Source organism: Dermacentor albipictus, chromosome 10, assembly GCF_038994185.2.
Source record: "Dermacentor albipictus isolate Rhodes 1998 colony chromosome 10, USDA_Dalb.pri_finalv2, whole genome shotgun sequence".
Classification (NCBI taxonomy): Eukaryota; Metazoa; Arthropoda; class Arachnida; order Ixodida; family Ixodidae; genus Dermacentor; species Dermacentor albipictus.
The window spans coordinates 25,593,583-25,610,029 of NC_091830.1; the positions used below are offsets into that span (position 1 = coordinate 25,593,583).

Here is a 16,447-nt window from a genome sequence, read left to right on the forward strand (position 1 = left end):
GAAGCTATGCAGTGTATGGTACGCCTAATGTCGGATGGCTGATTGATGTGTTAGTTGTTCCTCAGTGTAATTAGGGCACCGACTCCTTTATGTTTGGTTTGTTTTTGGGGTGTGGAGGGTGCGGAATCGATCGAAAATTGGCTGGTAGAAGTGAAGAAGAATAATAGAAAATTCTATGTATGTAAGAATAACAGAAACAAACAACTATAGCATTGAAACTGGTTAACCGACACGAATGTGCATCGAATAATAACTATTGAATATTGTGGTGAAGAAGAAAATGATTAATTGCGAAATAATTTAGCCCGAAGTTGCCCTTGTTGTGTTCGGGAAATCGCAAAACGGGGTCACAAATGTTCCCGGTGCTAAAACCCGAAGCTGTAGCATCATCACACTAAAGGGATCAGTCCGGGACAGGCTTTTGGAAAGGACCCTTGAAAAGTATTCTCATTTGCGCTAAAGAAATCACATGGAGGTCATCGTAGAGGAGTTACTTGAGACCAGGATGAATTTTTGTTCAACCGCGAAGCTTTCTTTCTAAGGACCCCTACGGGTTTACTTTCTAGCTTCGTGCAACAGTTGGGAGAATGGCAATGTCTTTCCAATAGATAAACGGATAGATAAGTACATATGTCACTGTCACTGTCAGCAGGTGGCTTTGTCGAGTACTTCCTGCTAATGGCAACGACGACGAAGTGTCTTTTGATACAGCGCTGTTCTTTCTAGCTCCGGGTTATTTCTGTGAAAACCTAAGTTCATCCGCTGGTCCTCGCTCCCTGCTCAGTCGCAATGGAAGTGGACGACCCCGCACGTCTGCCGGCGACGGCGGCGTCAGCGGCGGCCGCCTCCAGGAAGCGGATCGGTCAGCAGAGCGACACCGACAGCGAGGACACCCATGTCTACTCTCTCAGCAGTGAGGACACTTCCGATGACGACTTCCAGCTTGTACAGAGCCGCAGAGCGAAGCGACGGAACACCAGGACGTCCTCATCGTCAAGCACGGAAACAGTGAGACAGACACAGAGGCCGGACGCCAATACCATCATCTTTGTGCCCCTGCTTCCCAACGTCAACATGAAGCTACTTAACAGGCAATCTGTGTCGATGTCACTGGAAGCCTTGGTGCCAAATGAAATATCGGACATTCGAGTGAACACCCGAAAAAATCTTCTGGCGGTTGATGTCCAGCATGCGGCTGCTTTCACCACTCTACGCAGCGTAACGGACCTCGATGGCATTCAGGTGCGCTCTTACATCCCTCTGGGATCTGACGTAGTCACCGGCGTTATCTACGACGTAGACGTCGCCATCCTTAATAACGACTTGCCGATTCTTATCAAGCCAGCCAATGATGAGGTCATCGTTGATGTTAAGCGGCTAGGCAGTTCACGCTGCGTGAAAATAGCATTCAAGGGCAAACATATACCCTCGCATGTCAAGGTTGGACACTTCAGACATGCAGTGCGGCCTTTCATTGCGAAACCTCTCCAGTGCCGCAAATGCATGAAACTGGGACACGTGAGCAGCGTCTGCGAAAATCAGGCAACATGCCCCCGCTGCGGAGAGCCCCACACTGCAGATAAATGTGGCGCGACTGTGGTGAAGTGTTCAAACTGCGGAGGATCGCATGAAGCTTCATCGAAGAAGTGCCCACATATTAAGAAGGAAATGGCCATCTTGAAAGAGATGGCGAGAGATCATTCATCTCATCGCGAAGCCGCCGAAAAAATCAGGAAGCGACGTTCACGTCACCGGCGCTCCTCAAGACAGGCTTCTCAAGGAAGGCGCATGCCACTTCCTACAACACCACCTCCTCCTCCACCGCCTAGGCCAGACAATGTGGAAAGGACCGCGAAGAGCAAGTCCACTGAGAAGGCCACATCTGCCGAATCTTGGCCGGCTCTACCAAAACGACAACATTCACCAACAGAATCACAGCAAACTTTCGCTGGACAACCCCCGACGTCTACTGTCGGCGATGTGTGCGACCAAGACAGGCAGGTGGCTGATATGCTGCAATCGCTAATTAATACAATGCGCATTATACTGAACAAGCTGCAAACACCAGCAGCTCGAAGCGCTCTGCAAATACTGGATGCACTAAATCCAGTGCTTGCTAGCATCGTTTAAGCACCATGGCTCGACCAATAGTCCCCTTCCGCACTGAACTTAAAAGTGCGTCGATCTTTCAATGGAATGCCAGGGGTCTAAGGACCCGTATATCAGACTTTCGTCAATTCATTTTCACAAATCGCTTCCCCATACTGGTCATTTGCGAACCAAATACATCAACTCCACTCAGACTGTCCGGTTATGAATCTTTCGTCTCGTCCACACGCGGTGCGAGCACGAAAGTGATCATCTACATCCGCACGGACTTCACATATGTCGCTAACGCAATAGAGCCTCATGACGACAACCAATATGTCTGCCTAAATGTCCAAAAGAAGAATGTGTCATTTACACTAATTGGTGCCTACATATCCCCAGCGGGTCACTTTGACGGCGAACGACTCAAGAAAATATTACTAATGAACAATGGTCCCTGGGTTATCACAGGTGACTTCAACGCGCATCACCAGCTATGGGGAAGCACTAAAATGGACTCCAAAGGCAGGAGCCTTGCCTCCTTTGCTGCCGACCATGATTTGTGCTGTGTAAATGACGGCAGCCCTACATTTCTGCGAGGCACGACCTACAGTAGCTGCTTGGACTTGACTTTGGTGTCACGGCGCTTTGCCTCGAGCGTCCAATGGTTTACAGACGTAGAAACACATGGAAGCGACCATATTCCAACATACATAACGATTAGAGGAATTGACCAACGCTCCTCTACTGTGTTGCGTACAGTTGATTGGACAAAATTTAAGAAGGATATGGATGACACTTGTCGGGAAGGCCTCTCACACACTTTCGAAGAAACAATCGCAGAGGCATTGAAAACGTCCATGTGCTCGCTTACAAGGTCAACAAGGCGAACAGACTTGGACGTGGAACTGGATAGGCTGCGTGCGACACGCCGACAGGCGGAGAGGAGGTATCGGCGCACGAAGTCCGTCTTGGATCTGAGGGCTTCACGGCGCATACAAAAGAAAATCCAGCGTCGCATGGATAAATTGGAAGATAAGCGATGGAAAACATTCTGTCAGTCGCTTGATCCCCGAAAATCGCTCTCGCACATATGGAGAACGGTTAGGGGTCTTCGCTCATCTCCGCATCAAAGGAAGCCCTTCGCTGCTCTGGCCCTCTACCAACTTCGCTCGGAACTTCAATTGGCTGAAGAGTTCTGCGCACGGATTGCTGGGTCCGTGGCCATCATTACTGGCGCAGCATTGAATGACATCCCTGAGGCACGTGTACCAGAAATCAACGTGCTATTTTCACTCGAAGAGCTCGATGCTGCGTTGGTGACTTGCAGGCGTTCTTCGTCACCAGGACCTGATGGCATCACGTATGCTGCCCTATGCCACCTTGGACATGAGGCACGTGATGAGCTTCTCAACTACTACAATGAGTCTTGGCAGAACGGCGCCGTTCCTAAACAATGGAAATCGAGCCGCTTGATCCCCATTCTGAAACCTGGAAAGTCACCGCTTGAGATCTCATCATATCGTCCGATTGCGCTTTCGAGCTGCGTCGGCAAAGTGATGGAAAGAATGATTCTTGCCCGATTGGAATGGTACCTAGAACGATTCAACATCTATCCGAACGCCATGACAGGCTTCCGTCGGGGTCGCACGTCCATAGACAACGTCATTGACATCGTAACATGGGTCCAAAATCAAAAAAGCCACAAGCGCCTGTCTGCGGCACTTTTTCTGGATATAAAAGGAGCCTATGATAACGTCACCCATGAGGCCATACTAAACTCACTTGAGGCTGTTGGAGTTGGTGGCCGGATGTATCAATGGCTTCAAGACTATTTGACTGAAAGGCGTTTTTTCTTACAGACCGAAGACGGCCCAACTTCAGACCATTACATCTGCCGTGGTGTGCCGCAAGGTGGAGTGTTGAGCCCTATTTTGTTCAACCTCGTCCTGGTAGGACTAGCGGATTACCTACCGCAGACAGTACATGTCTCAATATACGCCGACGACATTTGCATCTGGGCCTCTGCGGTGACTCGCCCTCAGCTAAGAGCCAGGCTTCAGCGGGCGGCAACCATGACGGCTTCTTATCTCCGAGAACAAGGCCTCAGTGTGTCTACTGAGAAGTGCGCATTACTTGGTTTTACGCGGAAACAAATGTCATCGTATCCTGTTACCATCAATGGCCAAGCTGTATTCTATGTTAAGACACATCGGTTTCTGGGCGTCATCATTGACCGCAACCTCTCGTGGAGCCCTCACTGCGTCTATCTGAAGAAGAAGCTAGTCGCCATTTCTCAAGTCTTCAAATTTCTATGCGGGAAAAACTGGGGTACACCAGTCCATTCTATGTTGCAGCTGTACAGGGTTCTGTTTCTCGGACTCCTACGTTACAGCCTACCAGTGTTGTCCAATGCATGCAAGACGAACTTTCGCACCTTGGAGAGCATACAAGGTCAAGCCCTACGCACGTGTTTGGGGCTGCCTCGGTGCACGTCAACAGCAGCAACAATTGCCATCGCAGGAGACCATACAATCCAGACACATGTAGCTGTCGACTCTCTCAGAGCGCACATTCGCCATCTGTCAAGGATCCCCGACCACCATTTGGCCTCCCTACCAGCCGAGAGACCTCAAGCGACCTTTTCACGAATGATTAACGCTCATCAAGAGTACATACCAGCAAGTTTTACACCGGCGGCGAAGCCTTCCTCCCCCCTGTGGTGCCTGCGACAGCCTCAAGTGAATTTTGATATTCCTGGAATTACAAAAAAGTCCAATCATCCATCGCCGGCTCTGAAGCAACTTACACTCCTATTACTGCACCAGACGTATCATGACCGCATACACATATATACCGATGGTTCAACCTCACCTACCAGCTCAACTGCCGCATTCGTCGTTCCAGCCAAGAACGTTACAGTTAAATTCAAACTGTCGCACACGACTACATCTACATCGGCAGAACTTGCAGCTCTCCATGCCGCTATGATGTACATCACCGAAGAGCCAACAGAGAAGTGGGTCGTATTTTGTGATTCCAAGGCAGCCCTTCATAGCATCAAGTCCGCGTTACGTCACAGAACTTACGAGCAAATGACATCTGAAATCAGGGAACTGCACCACCATGCTCTGGAAAGAGGACACCACATTGTATTTCAGTGGATTCCTGCTCACTGTGGCATCGTCGGCAACAACCTAGCTGACAAGGCTGCCCGGTGTGCCCACGAAGATACAAAGACGCGTCCAACACCTTTGGCGAGGTCGGACGCTGCCAGAGAACTTCGCCTACTTGCGCGCAAGAAGTCCCAAGATCTCTGGACATCAAGTGGCTTCAATTGCAGATTACGTCAACTGGACCCCACGCTACGGCTACAACTGCCACCTAGCCTTTCCCGCGGCGAAGCAACCTTGTTGTGTCGCTTGTGGTTGGGAGTGGCGTTCACGAACGCATACTCCTACCGTATGGGAATGGCCGAGAGCCCGATGTGCGACTCCTGTGGGTGCGAGGAGTCCATCGAGCACGTATTGTGTACCTGCCCTCGCTACGATGTCTACCGCCTCCCTCTGCGGGCAACTTTACACAGACTAGACTCGAGACCATTCACCGAGTCAAAGATACTCGGACCGTGGCCACAACCGTCACTGGCTCGAAAAGCGATTCGTGCACTAGTGCGGTACTTAAAGTGCACGGGCTTAAGAGACCGCTTATAGTGTCATTGTGTAAGGTGTCCCTCCCACATGTACTCAGTGCTGACTCTCTCCCTTTCTTCCTCTTTCTATTCCCCTTTCCCCCACCCCCAGTGTAGGGTAGCAAACCGGATGCTGTTCTGGTTGACCTCCCTGCCTTCCCTACCCTTGCTTTCTCTCTCTCTCCTGCTAATGGCGCTTCCGGTCGAGTTATTTTTCAGTTCTTTTTTTTTTTTATTGAGATGAATGTTAGGAGAGGTTGGCGCCTTTATGGTGGCACCGGCTACTCGCGAGGTTTAATGGATGATTCTCGTGTTGGGTTAAGATGCGATAAATATGTCGGCATGTTTCAACCGTTCGTATGACTGGAAATGGTGGGTGACGAGCTTCAGCAATTACTAAAGAACTCGAGGTAGCCTGCGGAACCCCAAGACACACTCGCAGCCCTCTTGCCAGTAAACGTTGAAGGCGTTCCTCAGAAGATTGCGATAAACCATGGAGAATAGGAGCCGAGTAAGCAATTTTTTATGTTATCAAGCTTTATACGCCGGGTTCCAGGTAAACGATGCTTAGAAAATCGTACAGCGAAAGTTTTTGAGCACGAAAGCTAGCAAAATGCGTTTCCTCGGAGTTTTGCTATAGTCACCTGGATCGGATGCCGGTGCGGCACACCGCGTGGCACACGGAGACAGCTCTGACTGTTGTCACGTGAGTGATATCTAGTAGAGTTCTAGGCTAGAGATACGATAATAACACGTTGTATGCATGGACAATGTTTAGGCTTAACTCGCCTCCTATTTCGAACGCGGGTAGAGCTGGGGCAACGCCTCTAGACCCGACGCCGCTCGATATTGCGGCTCTATAGAAGCGCGAGACTTAGTAGCGACACGCTAAGAAGTTTCCCAATCAGAAAAACATACTTGTCGACACATCTCAGAAAACGCGAAAACTGGACACTAGTCGTTAACACCACGTTCGCGGTGCACCCTCCAGGGCGTTCCCACATACCAGCATAATGCCGAATCGAGAAGTGGCGCTGTGACCTCAAAATGACGGCGCCTTAGATTAAACGGTTTGTAGCATGGTTATGGCAGGAGCTGGTCTGCCTAGAGGAAGCGAATTTTTCAAGTGAACCTACGCTATCTGAAAATCTTTCTTCTAGCTCTTTGAGTGTGTGCGTGGCAGGATGGCTGGAATATGATGAAACACGTGGTTCAGTGAAATTTCGTTGCGCGTCCCACTTGATTTACATCTTTTACTGGTAGTAGTTTTTTAAAAACTATGGTTTTTCGTAGTTAGAAACCCTCGTATTTTTTTTCTGAGAATAAATCTGCAAGTGTTTAGACTGCATGTGAATATTTAATAAAGGAAAACAGTCGTCGGGGAAAGCCAGGAAAGAAAATCAGGGGATTCGAAGTTATCAATGTTGTAAATGCCCTGGGTAAACTTTCACTGGTAATGAGAGCAATCATGAAAACGTCGTAGAGTACAGGGACTGGCTGGATGAATTCTGTCGAGCGAGCTCTATGAACATCGGCAGGTGATCTTCGTCGCGGAATTGTACAGGTTACAAAACCCAAAGTAACCAATTACAATTGCTTCATTTGAAAATGTAATTAATTACAGCGACCAGTAACTGCGCCAATGAGCAGTAACTTAATCCGCTAGAGAGACAGGCTAGACATGCTAAAACAACCTAAAGGAAAAGATGAAATGAGGTGTCGACAATCGTCGTCCGAAAGGCATGCCGAAGCCGCAATATCTAAATCCCGAAGAAACATGGGCACCGTTAGCGAGAGAATAACATCGGTACAGAACAACACCTCGGCCATGGTGAACAAGGAGGGCTCTTGGCAGGAGAGAGACTATTCTGGTCGAAGAAGACATTCGGGAATCCTCTGCCCAACCCTCTCCACCGTTTCTCCTTTTCCTCTCTGCTCGGAGAAGGGGCAGAGGGCGCAACAAGCGTTTGAGAAGGAAGGAGCCGATGCGAGACGGTTTCTTTCTCTTTCCCTTTCCCTTTCTCTTTCTTTCTCTCTTTCTTTTTGGTTCTTTTCTATCACTCGTTCACTTGGCCGTTTGGTTTTGCTTCTTTAAGGATAGAAGATGGCTACTGGGTGTTTGGGTAAGGGGGAGGCGGCGGCAATGTTTTAGAAAGCAGACTTCTTGGGAGCTGCTTTGAATTCTTTTTTTCATGTTCCTCCCGTTCAGGAGGCTTTGCCGCCGCTTCGAAGCTTCTTCGTGCGCGGTCTATAAATAATAAGAGCGGAGAGCGCGGGCGACCAGTCGGAGCTTTCGGATCTGGCTCGGACGTGGAACGAATGGGGCAGTAGATCACCGGAAGTGCGGTTGCACACGACGTTGCGACTGAACGGAGCCGCCGTAAAGGGGAGAGAGAGAGAGAGAGAAAGAAAGAGAGAGATAGATAGATAGAGAGCGAGCGAGCGATAGATAGATAGATAGAAAGAGAGAGAAAGCGAGAGATAGATAGATAGGTAGAGAGAGCGAGAGATAGATAGAGATATATAGATAGTTAGATAGAGAGATAGAGAGATATAGATAGATAGATAGAGATAGATATATAGATAGATAGATAGACAAACAGACAGATAGATAGATAGATAGATAGATAGATAGATAGATAGATAGATAGATAGATAGATAGATAGATAGATAGATAGATAGATAGATAGAGAGAGAGAGAGAGAGAGAGGGAGAGAGAGAGAGAGCGCTTGCTGGAATCCTCTTTGGGTTGTTTTCCTTCGATGAAATGATATATATATGGAGAGAGCGATATGGAGAGAAAGATACGAAAAGCCAGGGAAGTTAACCACGTTCAGATCACACCTGGTTTGCTACTCTATACTGGAGGCGAGGGAAGCTGGAAGAAAAGCGAGACAAGAACAAACTTCAAGACTGACGTGGCGAACTTCCTCCGGAAACTCCACAAAGATGGAGTGAAAATGTTGTTGACACCTTTCTACGTGTCGAAGAATTCTTAAATGGGATTACACCTTTTGAGACGTAAGCATATCTTGCAATATAAACCGAGAAAGTGTACATACCCTTTGGCGTCTATTTTTTTTTTTTCACGCAGCTATAGTCGGTATCTCTTAGTGCATTTATTTCGCTTACTTCCGAGGGAAGAAAGAAGCAGCGTTCATAACAGTACAGCAAGCGGGTTCCTGTCTTGTACTATGCGCAATAAAGGCGTAACTGAAAAGAAAATTGGTTACTGTTCCGTTAGGAACGCCCTTTGCTTACGCCGGTTTTTGTCTTGCTAGGAAAGGTCTTTATTCCTATATATGTTTATTCCTAAAGGAGGAAATGCATGTAAGAGTGGGGAAAATTCGCTTCCGGGAAAAAAGATATAGTGCGTCTGTACTGCGGGACATACTTGCACCTCAAAGGGAGTAACCTCCACCGCCGGTTCCTGTCCCGCTAGGAAGGCTTGCCCGTTTAAATAATCCACAGTCTACCCGAGGGTAAAACACCGGTCGCACGGCGTCTGGGAAGGCACAATAAGCACGCGGTAATAACGACGACAGCCGTTACCCGCGAAAATTACACCAATAAAGGCGTAAAACGTTTCGCGCGGGAGTCGTACGTAGCCAAGTTCACACCACGCAGATACCTTTTTCCTCGCTCTTACGCAACTCTTGCGGCGTCGCTCGTCACACTCGGTCGTGCACGTCTGCGCTCGTTTGACGGGTCATGGCGCGGAGAGAGAGAGAGAGAGAGAGAGAGAGAGAGAGAGAGAGAGAAGGCACAACAACTCTGTAGACGCGTTCATCACACACCCAGCTCCCTCTTCATTCTTCTTTTTTTTTTTTGCTCGACGGCTGCACTATCGGCGTTGGTGGGTCCCGTACTAAACGAGTCGTCGACGAGAGGCTCACGATTTATTTTTTCTTTCTTGTTTGCTAACTTTTTTCTTTCCTTCACCGCAATTCTTTCTCAAGCGTCGAAGAGAAGTAAAGTGTCGTCGCCGGGCGCACTTCTGCAGCCCCCGCCAACGCGCTGCATCTGAAGCGACGATTGCATACAACACGACCAGGAATTATGGGTATTCGCCACTACCCTGCGCTTCCCGAGCTTTTATCAGAGAAGGTATACTCGGATGCGAGACACAGAAACATGGAAAGTACATGGACTCTTGCAAAGGGGGACAGCAAGAAATCGGGAAATAAAGTTTGTGCGATAGCACAAAAAGGCCGCGTCTTGCTTTTTTGAAGTTTGAGCTTGCTGTCCGAGGACTAAAAACTTACAGTGACAAATATTCCCATGGTACCCCGCACTTTCCGAGCTTTTAACAGGGAAGGTACGCTTGGACGCGAAACGCAGAAACATGGAAAGTACGTGGACTCTTGCAAAGGTGGACAGCAAGAAATCGGGAAATGAAGTTGGTGCGATAGCACAAAAGGCCGCGTCTCGTTTTTTTGAGGATTGGGCTTGCTGTCCGAGGACAAAAAACTTACAGTGACAGGTATTCCCATGGGAGGCAGGAGAACGACGAACAGTATACGGATTCGCCTAAACTTCATCGCAATGTTGCACGCTGATAATTTTTCGGCAATATATTGCTTCATAAATGCTGCAACTAGAAATGGTTACGGATGCATGCGTGTTTGCCGACGTGGAGGTTATCAACTACTCGTCAGTCTCACGAAAAAAAAAGCGTTAGTGTTAGGTGTGGCCTCGTATTTCACACTGCACAAAGGTCTACACTTGTTTCCGGTTTGCGACACTTATAATATCGTTCGTGGGCGCGCGTCAAGCGGGTGAGGAAGCCACATCTTTGGATCCGCTGGCACACCAATTCTCGCCCCAATTATAGCAGTCAACACGTGTGACATACGACGCTATAAGAAATAAAACGCTCAAACAAACAGGTAAGCAACGTAACCGGCCGCTAACTAAGAGCCTCGTTAACTTAATGTCGGCCGTAATTTGATTGCCCCTTCGAAAATGCTGCACAAAACCAAACAAGCACAAATGGAGAAACGAGCAAGCAAGATATCTAAGTAACCAAGAAAACAGTAGATGAAATAGTTAAGAGCTCCGGTAACGGTTAGTCTCAACACTGCGTTGCTTCGACAACACTGCGACAACTCAAGCGACACGAGCAAACCGCGCAAACTTTCTTGCTAACTTACTAACTTACAAACAAGTTAACTAAATACTGACTAATAACTAAGTAAAGTAACTTATCGCCTCGTTAACTGTTTGGCGCAGCGCGGAATGTTGCCTCGGAAACACTGCTCAGAATCAGGCGAGAACAGGTATGCAAACTAACCAACCAACCAACTAACTAACTAGAAGTACGAGAGGCTGCCGGCGTTCCTCCATACGCCTTCGTTTATTTCGCCACGCGTCTCTGCCCCCCCCCCCCCCCCTTCAGCCTCCTCTCCGCTGTCTCCACGACGCGTCAGTCGTCGGTGACGTAGTCTGCGGGGCGCCGCGTAGGCCGCACTTTTAAATATATCCGCTCCTCCGCGACTATGGGAGGCACGCTTCGCTGCGCGCAATTCGCGTGCCGTGGGCGGGCTGCGTTGGTCGACCGCGAGCCGCATATCTCCGAGTCTGGGCTCTTAGTTCCGTGCACCGCGGCGAAAAGTGCGCGACGCTGAAACAGCCCGCGGCTCTCGCGATAACAACGTTCTTCGCGAGAAACCCCGGCGGAAGTGTCCCTCGGATGACGTCGAGATCCTCCGTGTCCTCCCGACACCGGAAGGGAGCTTTCTTAAGTATGGTTCCTATTGGCAGCTGGTTACGTTACGAACTCCAGAACACGCCGTCTCACGACGGCAGTCCGCGTTGTTGCGATTAGCATTGAAGTGATGTAGTGACAAACCGTACTGCCACCGTCAAAACCTGGATGTACGAGGCGTCCACTGCACCGAACTGCTCTCCCGCGCTTACATCTGCACACGCTGCGCCTTCTAGCGCCGCCGCCGCAAAGTCAGCACAAGGCCTCCGAGATGCGAGGAGAGCCGGTGCGTGCGGACTCTGAGAATTGTTCCTTCGCTGCTCGAACGTGTACGTGGCGCAACGCGCTGAACCGTCACGCTGCTGCGCTTCTGGAAACAGTGTATGGCACTGATTCCGTTCTCCCCCAGGGCAGGATAAATATTGAAGGATTTCTTTTTAAAAGTGTTAAACATACCTACTCGAGGGATCGACTAAGATGGGGCACTTGCCCGTTGATACAAACCTAGTAGAACTTGTTGTTGGGCGAGTTGGTAGGTATTAGCGAACATTGTATAACTGCGCGAGCAAACGAACCACAAAGACAGCGAGGGACAAGGACGGGCGCAGACTTGCAACTAAAGTTTATTCCACAAGGTACACATATAAATACACACCCGACATACATCACTGCGCGTGCGCGAAAAAAAGGGGAAGGTAAAAGAAAAGTAGCACCTTGTATATGCGAAACGCGACCTACCTACGCTCGTCAATAAACCTAATCTCACTGGTATGTAAATGCATACATATGTATTTACATACCAGTGAGATTAGGTTTATTGACGAGCGTAGGTAGGTCGCGTTTCGCATATACAAGGTGCTACTTTTCTTTTACCTTCCCCTTTTTTTCGCGCACGCGCAGTGATGTATGTCGGGTGTGTATTTATATGTGTACCTTGTGGAATAAACTTTAGTTGCAAGTCTGCGCCCGTCCTTGTCCTTCGCTGTCTTTGTGGTTCGTTTGCTCGCGCAGTTATACAATGTTCGCTGATACAAACCTAGCGGCACTTGTCCAGTGGTCAAAGTTGTCTGTCTTGCCACATACCAAGTGCACATAAGCCAGTGAACCAAGTTATCATGAAAGAGGTTAGATACGCGGACGTCATAAATGCCACAAATTGGCGAAGTTCTCCAAAATATGCTTATGACATTAGAAATAGTTTCTTTTGTTCAGATACGCTCGTTAGATGTCAACGGTAACATATGCACGTACGTGGACAACATAACTATTTCCTCGCGTTTCTCATGGTGAAAGCAGTTTTTTTCTTTGACTCAACGCGAAGATAATGATGTAACATCGTGTGGCAGGTTGCCATGTCCATGCTGTAGCCTGAATTTTGATGTGGAGTCACGGTATGCGAAACGTACCTCATGGTCGCTTTTCGTAGCGTGTGTCTAGAATAAATTACTGTACATGACCTCTCCTCCTTTCTCTCCATTAAAGTCTACTCCTCCTCCTACTACTGTACATGTTCTCAAAACGTGAAAGCGAGAGTACGCTCGAACCGCTTTGACACATGCCTGATTTCATAATCGCGAGATGCCTGTTGTACGTAATCCCTTTCGAGTTATCTTGAAAAAAAAAATTATGACGGCAGGCAACGCACAATATAATGTACAAGTGGTCTCAGGAGGATATTGGCGCTTGCAGCAAATCGGAGAGGCTGGCTCAAAATCTTGCGAACCTGTCCCAGCTTACTGAGCGCCATCTTGTCAGAGCCATTCGGAGCTCGCGGTAACACGCTCGGATATACGAGATGAATGCCTGCGGCTGTTCTTTCCTGTACAGCGCCAAATCGAATTTCGCCGAGCGTACGTTTCGAGCCCGTCAGAATGATGAGCTCGAAATCTCGTCGGCTAATCAGAGTTCACAAGATGGCGAATGTGACGATTTATATATGGAGGAACCTCGAAGAGGCCATAATCCGCTGCAAGAAACAGCTGCTCTCGCAGTAAATGACCCTAAACCTGGAGCAGCCGCTGAAGCCTGTCGATGTTTCTATCCAACGCTATGCGTTGCGTGCATTCGACGCAGTTAGCAGGCACACCCTGCAGCCTGTCTAAAAGTAACACGGAACATCACCAGCAACTTCAAGTTCGTGTTCGGGTGCCGAACAAACGGGCTTCGAAACGACGGGAGGGTGGGTCGACGCCTTTTGCTTACGTACAGTCGCGATCAATTTGAAGGTGATCGCTCGAGCGGCGACCGAAACTAGGAGCAGCGCCACGTTATGTCATCACCGTCAGTCAAGAGAGAAACATCAGATAGCTTCCCTCTCTCTCTTTTGCTGTTCGCTGAGCTGCTGTCACTCCCGTCTGGCAACTCGCAGCTTTTCGTCACCCTTCACGAGATAACCTGCGAATTCATTTCGACTGCCTTATCAGCTATTGCACAGAGGCGTCATTGTTAGCCAATGTATGCATGAGGCAGGGACGCACACACATCATTGCCGTGAAAGGGTAACAAACACAAAAATGTGGGGACTTAGTCTTGGGGGTGACGGTTGCAGCCTGGACGAGCGTAAAAGGGGAAGAAGGTAGCGCAATTTTTATCTTCGCAGTTCCCGAAATCGGCCGCTGTGCTGCTTGTAAGGCCCGCCGGTCGCAGCTCGAGCGATCACCTTCAAATTGATCGCGACTGTACAGTGGGGTACGCGTAGTCGACTGATTAGAAGGTGACGCGCTTTGCCACGAATGCCCTTCCGCGTATTTGCAGTCTTTCCTCGAAGCAGCGGCAGTGGCAAGGGAAAAGCTCGGGAAGTGATACGAAATGCAGGAGCCCAAGCGGAACGGTTCGCGGAACGGAAATCGATGCGAGACGAGAGCGGTGGGGAATACGTTGAGAAGGTACGCGCCAGGATGCTGGATAGAGAGGGGGATAGAAAGAGAGAGAGAGAGAGGGATGGGTGAATGCGCGCCTGTGTGTGGATGTAGGTGGGCGCTACACCTAGGACTAAAACAGCACGTGCGCGGAAAAAAAGCTTCCCCTGGAGACCCCCAGCTGCACCGTTGAGCCGCGACTGTATCAAGCGCCGGAGGGGAGTCACGCTTATTGAAGTTTATTCGAAATTTACAGATGTGCGGTGTGAGCAGTGTAATCCGTCAGGGGGAACCTTGTAAGCGTAAACGCGCAAATGGAATGTGTATACTGTGTGTATGCCTGCAGTGATTCTTTTGGTTGTTTTTCACTCTCGCACCTTGAAGTTTACCGGCTGGCTCACTATTAGCAAAACATTTGAATGCCGTGTATACGTGTTCACTTGGCGTATCCACAAACCCTATGTTCTTTTTTTCTTTAGTTTTTAATTTTGCCACCATGAATCTGTTCGTTGCATGTTTATTTCTCGTGTTGACAATAATATCTCCTGCCACAACTCTTACAAGGGTTATAGGGATCAACCTGTACATATACCTACACGTATTGCTCTCTTGGCAACAGTAATATTGACTTGTTCGTCATGAAATGACAGCCGGTACTATGTGCTGCGATGTAAGAAAAAAAAACAACCTACAAAATTATCGCATACAAGCATACCATACCTGGTGCATGCGATGATATAGGATCCTATAATGATGATGTTTAATGTCCCGCAACTTCACAGTGGGTTATGAGGCTCGTACTTAGTGTGGGAGGGGGGGTGAGGGAGGACGCCATGTCAGTTCTGAACCATTTGTATTTTTCTTAACGTGCGCCGAGCGCATGGCACACGAGCGTTTTTTCGCATTTCGCTTCCCATCGCAATGCGGCCGACGTGGCCGGGGAACGAACCAGCGACCTCGCACTCTTTACCAGGACTCTGCAGCCACACACACAAAAAGTTTACGAGGTAGAAATCGTGATATACGGCGCAATCAGCAAATCACATTTTACAGCATTTACAAACAGCGCATATTACTATCTCAATGCACGCTGACGGGACCGCGGGGAATGAAACGTTTTTTTTTTTCGTCGCACAGCGCCAAACACGTGACAAGCACTGACGTCACCTTGGCCCCGCAGATGCGTCGCACGTGTGCGCATGCGCGTCAGGTGCAGCGAGCAACGGGAATAAATAAAGCGCGCTGCCGAGAGACAGACTTGGAAAGGGAGATCCGCTCGGTTGAGAGTCGGTGGAAAGACATCGTTTGTTTTGTTCGCCGCCAAGAGACAATGACGTGACGTCATGTTCGGGATGACGTAGCGAGGTCGCCTGGCATTGTACCAAGACTAGCGGTTTCGCCCCCCCCCCCCCCCCCGCACTGTTTCTTGCTCAATAGCAGGGCGAACGAGTTCACAAACCCGAGGGTTTGGATGAAGCGCGCAAGTGTTGCGTCAAAGGATGGGTCGTGGATTTGCTGAAAAAAATTATAAATTAAACTCGGCCGTCTTACGTGCCGGAATGGCGATCTGATTACGAGGAACACCGTAGTGTGGGGACTCGGGATTAAATTCGACCGCCTGGGTTTCTTTGACGTGCCCCGTAAACCTAATTGCTCGAGCAATTGGGCAAACTTATTGCACTTTATTACCCGAATCATGATAGCTTCGCTTCACATGGATTTCAACATGTGCGTTTCATCTGCATAACTTTTTTTTGTCTCAGTTCAGCGACACGCTTCAATGACAAATAGCGGAACGATCACAACAACGTTTTGCTTCTCACGCGCACGAAGCGAGACCTAACAATATGCAATTCTACAGGTCCCCGGAACATGCTCCGATCGTTTGCGCCGTTTTCGTCGCAACGTTCAGTAGAATACTTCGACTGCACTGGAACAGGCATACGTACGGGCAGACACGTCGGTTACTGCACGTGGCTTTCTACTTCAGAAACGCATGTCCTGAGAAGCAGAGAAGTGCCGTCAGCCCCCCTTTGCGCTTTCTTATTGTACAGCAATCTCACGGACTGCCTCTGAGTGCCGGTTTCCTACGGTGCTTTCAG

The 16,447-nt window shown here is 49.0% G+C and overlaps 1 protein-coding gene across 1 annotated transcript in view; it reads left to right on the top strand.

Moving 5' to 3' along the window:
* LOC139050815 (ras-related and estrogen-regulated growth inhibitor-like) overlaps nt 1-16,447 on the top strand; it is a 50,602-nt gene that overhangs the window by 16,877 nt on the left and 17,278 nt on the right. The gene's annotated exons all lie outside the window — the stretch shown is intronic.